Source organism: Malurus melanocephalus, unplaced genomic scaffold (assembly GCF_030028575.1).
Source record: "Malurus melanocephalus ecotype Western Australia unplaced genomic scaffold, MMel_1.1 scaffold_356, whole genome shotgun sequence".
Taxonomy (NCBI): domain Eukaryota; kingdom Metazoa; phylum Chordata; class Aves; order Passeriformes; family Maluridae; genus Malurus; species Malurus melanocephalus.
Window position 1 is genome coordinate 537,645 of NW_026623588.1, and position 8,703 is coordinate 546,347.

At 46.8% G+C, this 8,703-nt stretch overlaps 1 long non-coding RNA gene across 1 annotated transcript; it reads left to right on the forward strand.

Annotated features, from left to right (window-relative positions):
• The first annotated feature begins 1,018 nt into the window (after positions 1–1,018).
• LOC130580716 (uncharacterized) lies at positions 1,019–6,374 on the forward strand. The gene is made up of 3 exons (XR_008966146.1): positions 1,019–1,077; positions 5,363–5,495; positions 6,260–6,374. It is a non-coding gene; the product is annotated as an uncharacterized LOC130580716 (long non-coding RNA).
• Positions 6,375–8,703: the final 2,329 nt, after the last annotated feature.

Consider the following 8,703-nt stretch of genomic DNA (forward strand, 5'->3'; position numbering starts at 1 on the left):
GTGGGTCACTCATGGAGAGGGAGATGGGTGCCCTGGAGTGTTTCTGCCRTGCCCTCTGTCCTTGGCACAGCCCCTGGGCTGGGTGATGAAAGCTTTGCACAGCAGCTGGACTTGGGTTGAGTTTACTCAGCTCAGCTCAGTGTCCCAGAGTGCTCTGACATCACAGGGACACAAAGGCCAGGGTGAGGACACTGATATGGAAACAGGGGTTGTGCATGAGGAAAAGGGTTTGGAGCAGCAATGCTTTCCTTTCTGAGGCTGATTGCCACTGGAAATGCAGCTGTTCTGGAGGCACACATTTCCAGACAGAAACTGGGATCTGAGGTATAACCTTTTCCTTTCTCTCAGGGGAGTCTCAAGAGGTGACTTTGATTTAGAGCTTGGCCAGCCTCCTCCTATTGAAAGTCCTTAAATAATCCACATTTCTTTCTTTTCTTAGCAGAAAATCTTGCCTTTTACAGCTGACCGAGATGTGGAGGCAGCACAAATTCTGAAATTCCTCCCAGCCAGGAGCCTCCAGCATGAAAGTGTGGTTTGGAGTCTTGGGGTTGGAAATTAGCCTCAGGGTTTGCTTTGCTGCCTTTGGCTATTAAAGCCCAGACAGAGCCCTGGCAATAATTCTGGTCAGTGTTTGTGAGGGCATTCACATTGACCACTAATGGTCATAGTGATGATCAGGAGCAGGGCTCTCTTGTTGGGCTGGAGCATCTAAAACACCTATCTGGATAACCAGAGACAAAACTACTTCCTAGCACCACAGGAGCTCATTTTTTGCTTCATTTTCCCCCCTTTTCATGCTGCTTGCTGCTGGATTTGAATACTGTGTCCCTCATCATCCTCCTCCATCCTCCTGGTGGGGCAGCAGGGATGGGGTGAGCYGGGAGCTGTCAGGAGAGTGATGCCCGTGGGAGAAGGAGGGGCAGCTGCTGTTCCCAAGCCAGAGAGCTGGCTGACACAGCTGGGGACAGGTTAAACTTTAACCAGCTGGGCTCCAACCCTTCCCAGCTCCTGCAGGCGCCTGCAGTGCCAAAGCAGAGCTCGAGCAAGGAAGACACAGAGCTGCTGGATGGTGTGAGGGTGAGAACAAGRAGGAGATGCTTTTCCAAATCTTTCCCCCTCTCCTGCTGGGATGCTGCCTGGTGGGACAGRGCAGGGTTTCTGCCCCATCCTGCCTGCCTGGGTGTGCCTTGGTGCAGAGCTTCCTTGGGGAATGGCTTTGTCCCTGGGTGGTTTCTCGCCCTCCTGTCTCGGGAAGCTGCAGGACCCTGATGAATGACTCCCATATCCTGATCAAAAAGTCTCCTTAACAGTTTTAGTGTGTTTGTGTCCCTCTAGTTAAGATAAATTAGACAGGCTAATGAGACTGATTAGTCTTTAGCTGCGACCCTTGGCCTTTAGGATGTACTTTGAGCTAATAGAGAGAAAGGGGATTATGGGCTGTGATAATGTGCTTGTGTTGGCCTTTTAAAGGAAAACACATTTATTGCTACTTAGAGGAAATTGATCTAACTGTGCTGGAAGCATTTCTATGGACTGAATATGGAATTTTTATTAAGTAGGTGACTCAGGTTCAGCCAAGATTGCCAGGTTGGAAATGGGCAGGAGATATTTTAGGAAGATCCCACCTGCTGGCTGCCTCTCCAGCTGATAACAAGTTTCACTCATCCCGACTGTGATCTGCTGCTCTGCATGTCATCTGTGGAGCTCTAGGAACTTGCTCTGCAATCCCCAAGTCTCCTGGCTCAGGTCCAAGCTAACAAATCATCAAAGACAACCAGTTGTGTTTGCGTGTTTACTAAGGGTTCAACTGTTTGATTCCCTTCTCTGTCTGCAAAGCCAAATGGTTCCCCGAGTTACTGGGACCCCGAGGCAAACAATGAACCATCACACAGCCAGTTCAGAGCACAGCAGGGTGCTCTGGGGCCCAATCCTGCCCTCAGGATAAGGTTTGATCCCATTGCCTAAAGCCTCACATTTTCTGCTTTGTGCACAAYAGGAGCAGTTGTGTTCCTCAAAGTTTTCTCTGATAATATCAGCTGGATTTATAAAAAATACTTTTCTTCCTGCAAGTCCTTATGGGCTCATGGTCTACGTGGGTCTGTTCCTCTCTTCAAATATTTTTGGAGGGTTTAATTGGTTTCCAGCAAGCTTTGAACAAGTACTGTCCCATATCCCCTCTGACAAGTCCCAGGTTTGGGTTTGTGTGGTGAATTTGTAAAATCCTTTGTGCATCCTCACTGAGGAGGATGCAAAATACAGCCGCACCACCACAGTGGTGTTCTGGACAGTGGGAACAGCAGGGAGACCAAGCCAAGGTCAACCCAAACATCACATCTCAGGCAAAGCTCACAGAGGAAATGTCCTGGGAGCTTGGGCTCCCAGCGCTGACGCCCTGCTTGCTGTGCAGCTGGACCACAGCTGATTTTTGTAAATGCTGTTTGACATCACTCACATCTCATATCCCCCCTCCATTGGCTGAGGAGGCTGAGCTGGCTGTCTGGTTTCCCAAAGCTTCATCTCTCAGTCACTGGAAGGTGTTCTYTGTCCATCTGACTCTTGAGGGAACCAAAGGGGATTAGGGCTGCAACTTCCTGGGCAGTCTCTTGCCCCTCCTGATGTCCCAGAATTTTTTCTCCATTTCAGTGGAGCAGTGACTGAGCACTTCCATTCATGTAAAATCACAAAAGGGCTCTGGGCAAGTTGCAGCTTGTAACCCAAATGAACCCGCATGAAAAAAAATCTGATTTATTATATGCAGTGATATCCCCTCTGACATCACCTTGTCATTAATCAGRGTGATCCTTGACACTTTCTATATTCAAGCACGGTGCAGTAAATAGTCTTATCACTCTTTTACAGCCATCACAACCGAGGTCTGACTCACACAAGGTCAAAGTGGATCCATGGGACTGGGAGCCCTGGAGCTGCCACCTTCCCCACCCCTGCACCAGTCCCTCTTTTCTGAGGGGTGATACAGCTGATCAAAGGTTTCAGCCACAGCCCTGCAGTCCTGGGAGGGCTCCYCAGCAGCCACAAATCACTTTATAATGCTTTGTCACATGTGATAAGTCCTGTACTTTGCCACCTTTCCGTGCTTTAGGATGCTGAGGAACCAGGGAGCAGATGCAGGAGCAGATCCTCAGTCACACCACACCAGCTGAGGTTTGGATGGGAGCTCTGATCATTAATACCAGCCATCCTGGTGCTGACCAAATGAAACAGAAAGAGAAGACAACTTCCAAATGCAACTGTTTCAGTGGGGACAATACTGAAATTCCTCAAACAGGATAGAAAATCGCAGCGTCACAACCCCTGGCTGTTTTCCGTTACAGACACCCAAGGAAATGAGTCCTGCAAAGTGTTTTGTAGGTKTACATGGGAAAAAAAAGCAGGAACAATATTTAGTAAGAAATCAGTATTGCTTCAGCATTGATCCTGCCAGAATCTGTTGGAAAATGGCTGTATGACCGCTGAGCTGGGAAGGGGTGATCAGGAGTAAGATTACCTGTGAGTTTCAAGGAGCAAGCCTGTTAGCAGACAAGCCAGAGTATCTTAAGTGAAAACATTCTTGTCTTTAATTAAGGATGTCCCTTTCCCCACTTAAATGCAGACTTTTATATTTATATAAAATTTTATGCTGAGTTTCAGTAACTTTTACTAAAGGAGTGCTGTTATTTACTGAAATGCAGCCCATGCCTGGTGTCCCTACAGTTTAAATCCAAGGGGARCTTTCCAGATTCTTCCTCCCTTGTGACTTGCTCTCATGTCTAAAGGTCTCTACCACCTTTATTTTAACCTGAGATTTGTCAAGGCAAGAGCAGAACCTTCATAACATCTGCCATTCAGATGATGGCAGGCAMAGAATCGCCTCCAGCTGCCTGTAAATCAAATGGAGTTGCACCAGGGTTGATGTTGCTTGAAATTCTTGCATCAGTGCTCAAGAGCCAGAGAGGAAAGAAAAGACAAAAAAAGGGGTTGGGGGAAGAGAGGAGGAAAGATGTGCTGCTGATCTGAGTGAGAACAGGGCACTTCTCTGCCCCTCTTTGGCAGGACTGACCTAGAGGSTGTTTTGGGGTGAAATGAAGGAAAGAATACTTATTTGTCATGGAATCATAGAATGGTTGGAAAAGACCTCAAAGATCTGGTTGCACCCTCTGCCATGGGCAGGGACAGCTTCCATTAGACCAGATCACTCCAAGCCCTGTCCAGCCTGGCCTTGGACATTTCCAGGGATCCAGGGGCAGCCACAGCTTCTCTGGGCACCCTGTGCCAGGGCTCCCCACCCTCACAGGGAAGGATTTCTTCCCAATATCCCATCTAACCCTGCCCTCTGGCAGTTTGGAGACACTGCCCTTGTCCTGTCCCTCTGTGTCTTTGTCCCCTGTCCCTCTCCAGCTCTCCTGGAGCCCCTTTAGGCACTGGAAGGGACTCTGAGCTCTCCCTGGARCCTTCTCCAGGCTGAACACTCCCACTCTCTCACCCTTTCTCCGTAAGATTGGAAGTTTTTTCACTTCTTTTTCACTCAAAGCATTGACTGAAACACAATGGAAGCCCAGCAGCCCCTCCACCAGCAGAAGGGTTCCTTTAGGAGCCATTTTCAGCTGCACACATTCAAATTCACTGCACTTCATTAATGACTGGAGRAAGAAATGGCCAAATCCTCATAAATAAATAAAACTGAACGGCTGCCATGACATGCACTGATCTGGGTGGTTCTGTGCTGTTGTCTGTCTGTATACAGTCACTGGAGTGAAAAGGAGATATTTTAAGTCAGAAMCTGAGTATTTACAGCAGACAATTTGGGCAGAGGGAAGAGCAAAGCTCTCTGCTAAGGGGCTGGGGGAGAAAAAGCCATGGTCTGAAAAGATGAATATTTGAAAATGCCAACTGCTACAGCCACTGCAGGCTTATTTACCAGCACTCAGTGCCCGGCTGGAATYGATCTGTGGGGATAGGTTTGCTGAAAGGAAACAAAAACAAACAGGGCTTCTCCTTCTGGGATGACACTGCTCAGTTGTCAGGAACAASTGTTTGTGTCCTCCCTTGGCCAGGGACAGCAGGAGATGCTGTCAAACACAGAACCTGTGTCCGTAAGAAGTGAAATGCCTGTGTGGCACAAGGGCTTAGGAGGAAATGTGTGGCATTTCTGTGGGATTCCTGGTGCAGGGACTGGAAGAATGTTAATTGTGGAGAGCTGATTTATTCAGGGTATTTGGGTATTTGGGAGTCTGAGAGCAGAAAGCACTGACAAGGAAGTTTAGAAATAAACTTTCTAAATTTGCCTTGCCCTCTCATGAACCTGTTATTGGTGCCTTCAGGTACCAAGTTATGGTTTCCCCTCATCACTGCTCCTATTCCATAGATGGGGAAACTCCACAGAGAAGAGCAGTATCTCTGCAGAAGGACTGTGCACTTGTCCAAGCTTTCATCAGCACGTGGAGGCAGAACAARAGCAGCCTAAAAGTGGTTTCACTGACACACCTGGTTTTGCCCAGGTTAGTTTTATTCCTTCAAACAGTCCCAATTTTAAGGCAGAATGGTCACAAGGCAGACCTAAGGCACCTCTGTAATTGGCATTTGTTGCATTAACATGCTGGTACCAATACACTGTGTAGCTTTTCCTTTTTTTCCTGTGATAGACAGGGTTATACTGGTGTAACTGGGCTCTTACTGGGCACAGAAACAGTAAAAAAAACCCCCAGAATTAAAAATCACACTTCTGAAAGCTCATTAACAAAGAACTCCAACCTGAACCCAGGATCTGAGCCTGGAATGAAGACTGGGGTGACACAGAAAGGTCACTGTGGACAGCCCCAGCCGTGAGCTGAGCTGAGCTTTGGCTTTGAGCGAGGATGCAGCTTTGAGTAATTTTGGCATCCTAAGGCCTCAAGTAATTCCCACTTGTGTTTGCTTGTATTTTTACTGGCTGTCTTTTCCACTTCTGCCTCTCAGATTACTAGGGCTGGTGACAAGGAAATATGGGAACAGCCACCCAATCAAATTAAAAAACATTAGAAAGGTCAAGCACATACAGGTTGCTTTCACACCACGAGCAGGAATCAGATTTCCTGGTATCTCAGTAAAAGTGCCAGATAGTGTTAACCAGATAAGGAAATGGGAGCTTGTAAGTCTAAAACCAGGAGTAATTTGCCAGGGGATCTCTTTTCAAGGAAAATTGTGTGGYGGTTGGATTTCCTTGACATTTCTGYCCYGCGGGTGAAAACAGCCTGATTGTATTTTYGTGTCTTTCTCTGCTCAGTGTGGTCCTGGCTCCACAGGCATGAGAGTTTCTGCAGGCCTGCTGATGCTGGAGGAAGCTGGAAGAGGAGCAGTAAATAAATGCAATATTTTTCCAGGAAAAATGCGCTTGCAAATACCTTTATGTGTGAGGGAATCGAGGTGCTGAAGCCTCATCTCTCAGCTGTAACCCTGAGAGATGCCACCTTGATGGTCCCTTAAAACAGAACCAAATCTCCAGCAGCCTGTACACATCAAATCCATGTAGTTTTGTGCTTAGACTTGCCCTTTTTGGGAAAAGGGGTGTGATAAGGAAGTCTAGTTATTGTAAGCCCCAGATCTGATGAAAGCTTCACAGAGCAGCTTGTCCTTAGCAGACAGGCCCTCTCCACCTGAGCACCAGTTAACCAAACTTTTTAATTTGGTTTTCTGAGGTACAATGGAAAGTTTAGACATTCAGGCTGACATTTAAAGCTATGGACATCCTGGGAGAGCTCTGCTACCAGGCAGGACCAGCTTTGTCTTTTCTTGACCGGACGGACAGCGCCCACCATGCCCTGGGAAACACCCTCCTCTGCTTTTCTTGGTGATCAGTTTTAGATTTGTGAAAATCAGCACCGTGGGCTGTTTCTCAAATATCTTTCTTCCCCTTCCATCCCAGAATCAGTGGTTCAGGATTTTGAAGACCGTTCCACAGGAACAACCTTCATTTTTGAAGATGGCAACTCCTGAAATGATGAGTAAATAAACCCTGTCACCTTGACAGGCTAACATTTCCATCTCCCCCTTCATTATTTATTTATGTATGGTCCCTGAAACCTATTTCCCAAATTCTCCACCCTCACCCTCCTCCCCACACTTTGTTTTAATGAATTGAGGATTGAATTCTAGAGCACACGTTGGAGTCAGAGATGATAAAGCACCCAGACTTTTGGCAGTCCTGTAAATGCTACAGTGGCCTCCAAAGAGTTAATTCATTATGGTCCATTGTCCAGTCAACTTTATAGCTAGCAGCAGATTGGAGCCAACTTGAAATGCTGAAGTGGGAATGAAAAATGAGCAGAGCCTTGRTGTGCATTAAATATTTAATATTCTCTCAGTGGGAGGTGTCAGGAAAAGGACCATATAATAAATACTACAAGAGACAATTCCATCACTGAACTCGTCTGTTAATGACCTCATTTGCTTTGACAGAAACATTACAGATGCAGCCTCTCCGCTTCTGTGGCCCTAATAAGCAGCCACATTCCWGTTGGAGAGCAAATTCCTGCTTCTGTACCACAGAGGAGTGGGTTGGAGCTATGATTGTCTCCTCTCCCTCTCCCTGCCTCCCCCCCTCTTACAGATCTGGGGCATTTAGAAAGAATTTTCTGTGGCACGAAAGGTATTCGTGGCAGCTGTGTGACTTTGGCAGGAAAACTGACAATTTTATCAAACTACCTGGAAAACGTCAACTCAAGAGAATGCTCCCTTCCCTTAGAGGATAAAAGTGCTTCCCATCTCCTGCCTTAGAATGACCAGCTTGTAAATTGTGGGAGTTCAACAATGGTGTTTGAGGATGTGGTAGGGACCAYCTCCAGTTTAATTTCTTGGCACAAGAAGATTTCTGGTGCCAGGAATGAGAGGATGCTCAGGAGGATCTATCCAGATGCCTCTTGGTGAGTGTTTCCCACTTCAGCAGCATGGAGATCTTGGCTCCCGTTGCATTCATGGACCACACGTTGTCCAGATCACAGGATTTTGTGTGCAGTGCTGTGACCTGCAGCACTGCTGGTCCCACAGAGGGATGTTCTGCCTGAGCCTCGCTATTGCAGGGGCTTTGGCTTCAAACTAAGTGTGAGCAGCATGTTTTCTCTCTTCCACTATTTATRTTTGAAAGGTCTTCAAAAGCATCCCTGCTCTGATGGCTGGAAGCCAGCTCTACATGTATTCATATCCACTTCCTGTGGAGTTGATCTTTGCCAGGTTTCCCCTTCAACTTAATTAATTCTTTTCCCGCCTGGGCAGATAWATCCTGGGATGTTTGTATCACTTCTCAGTCTCTTTTATTTTTTTTTTAAATCCTAGTTGAGGAAATCAACCTCTTTGTGTTTGCCTAGAAAGGTTCCTGATGGCCCTCAGCATCCCAGTGAACTTTTCTTCTCATGTGCCTGCTGCAGTTTCTCTCCTTGAATAGCAGTAACTGATGGGGTTTGAGAAGGTCCATAGAATGAGGTTCATTCCAGCTTTTCTCTAGTGGGAATTTTTCCCATTCAGTCCCTGCATTACACTGGAGGGCCAGCTTAAGAGCCCAGTTGTCTCCTTCATGGACAAGTGCTGGGTTAAACATGAAGCTCTTACTCTTAGTACTTCTGGAATCCATCCAAATTTTAACACATTTCCTTTCCTTCTTACTGCAKCATAAAACCATGTTGAATTTCTCTGAACTCCTCATTTACTTACAGTGTTAACTTATTCTCTCCTCCA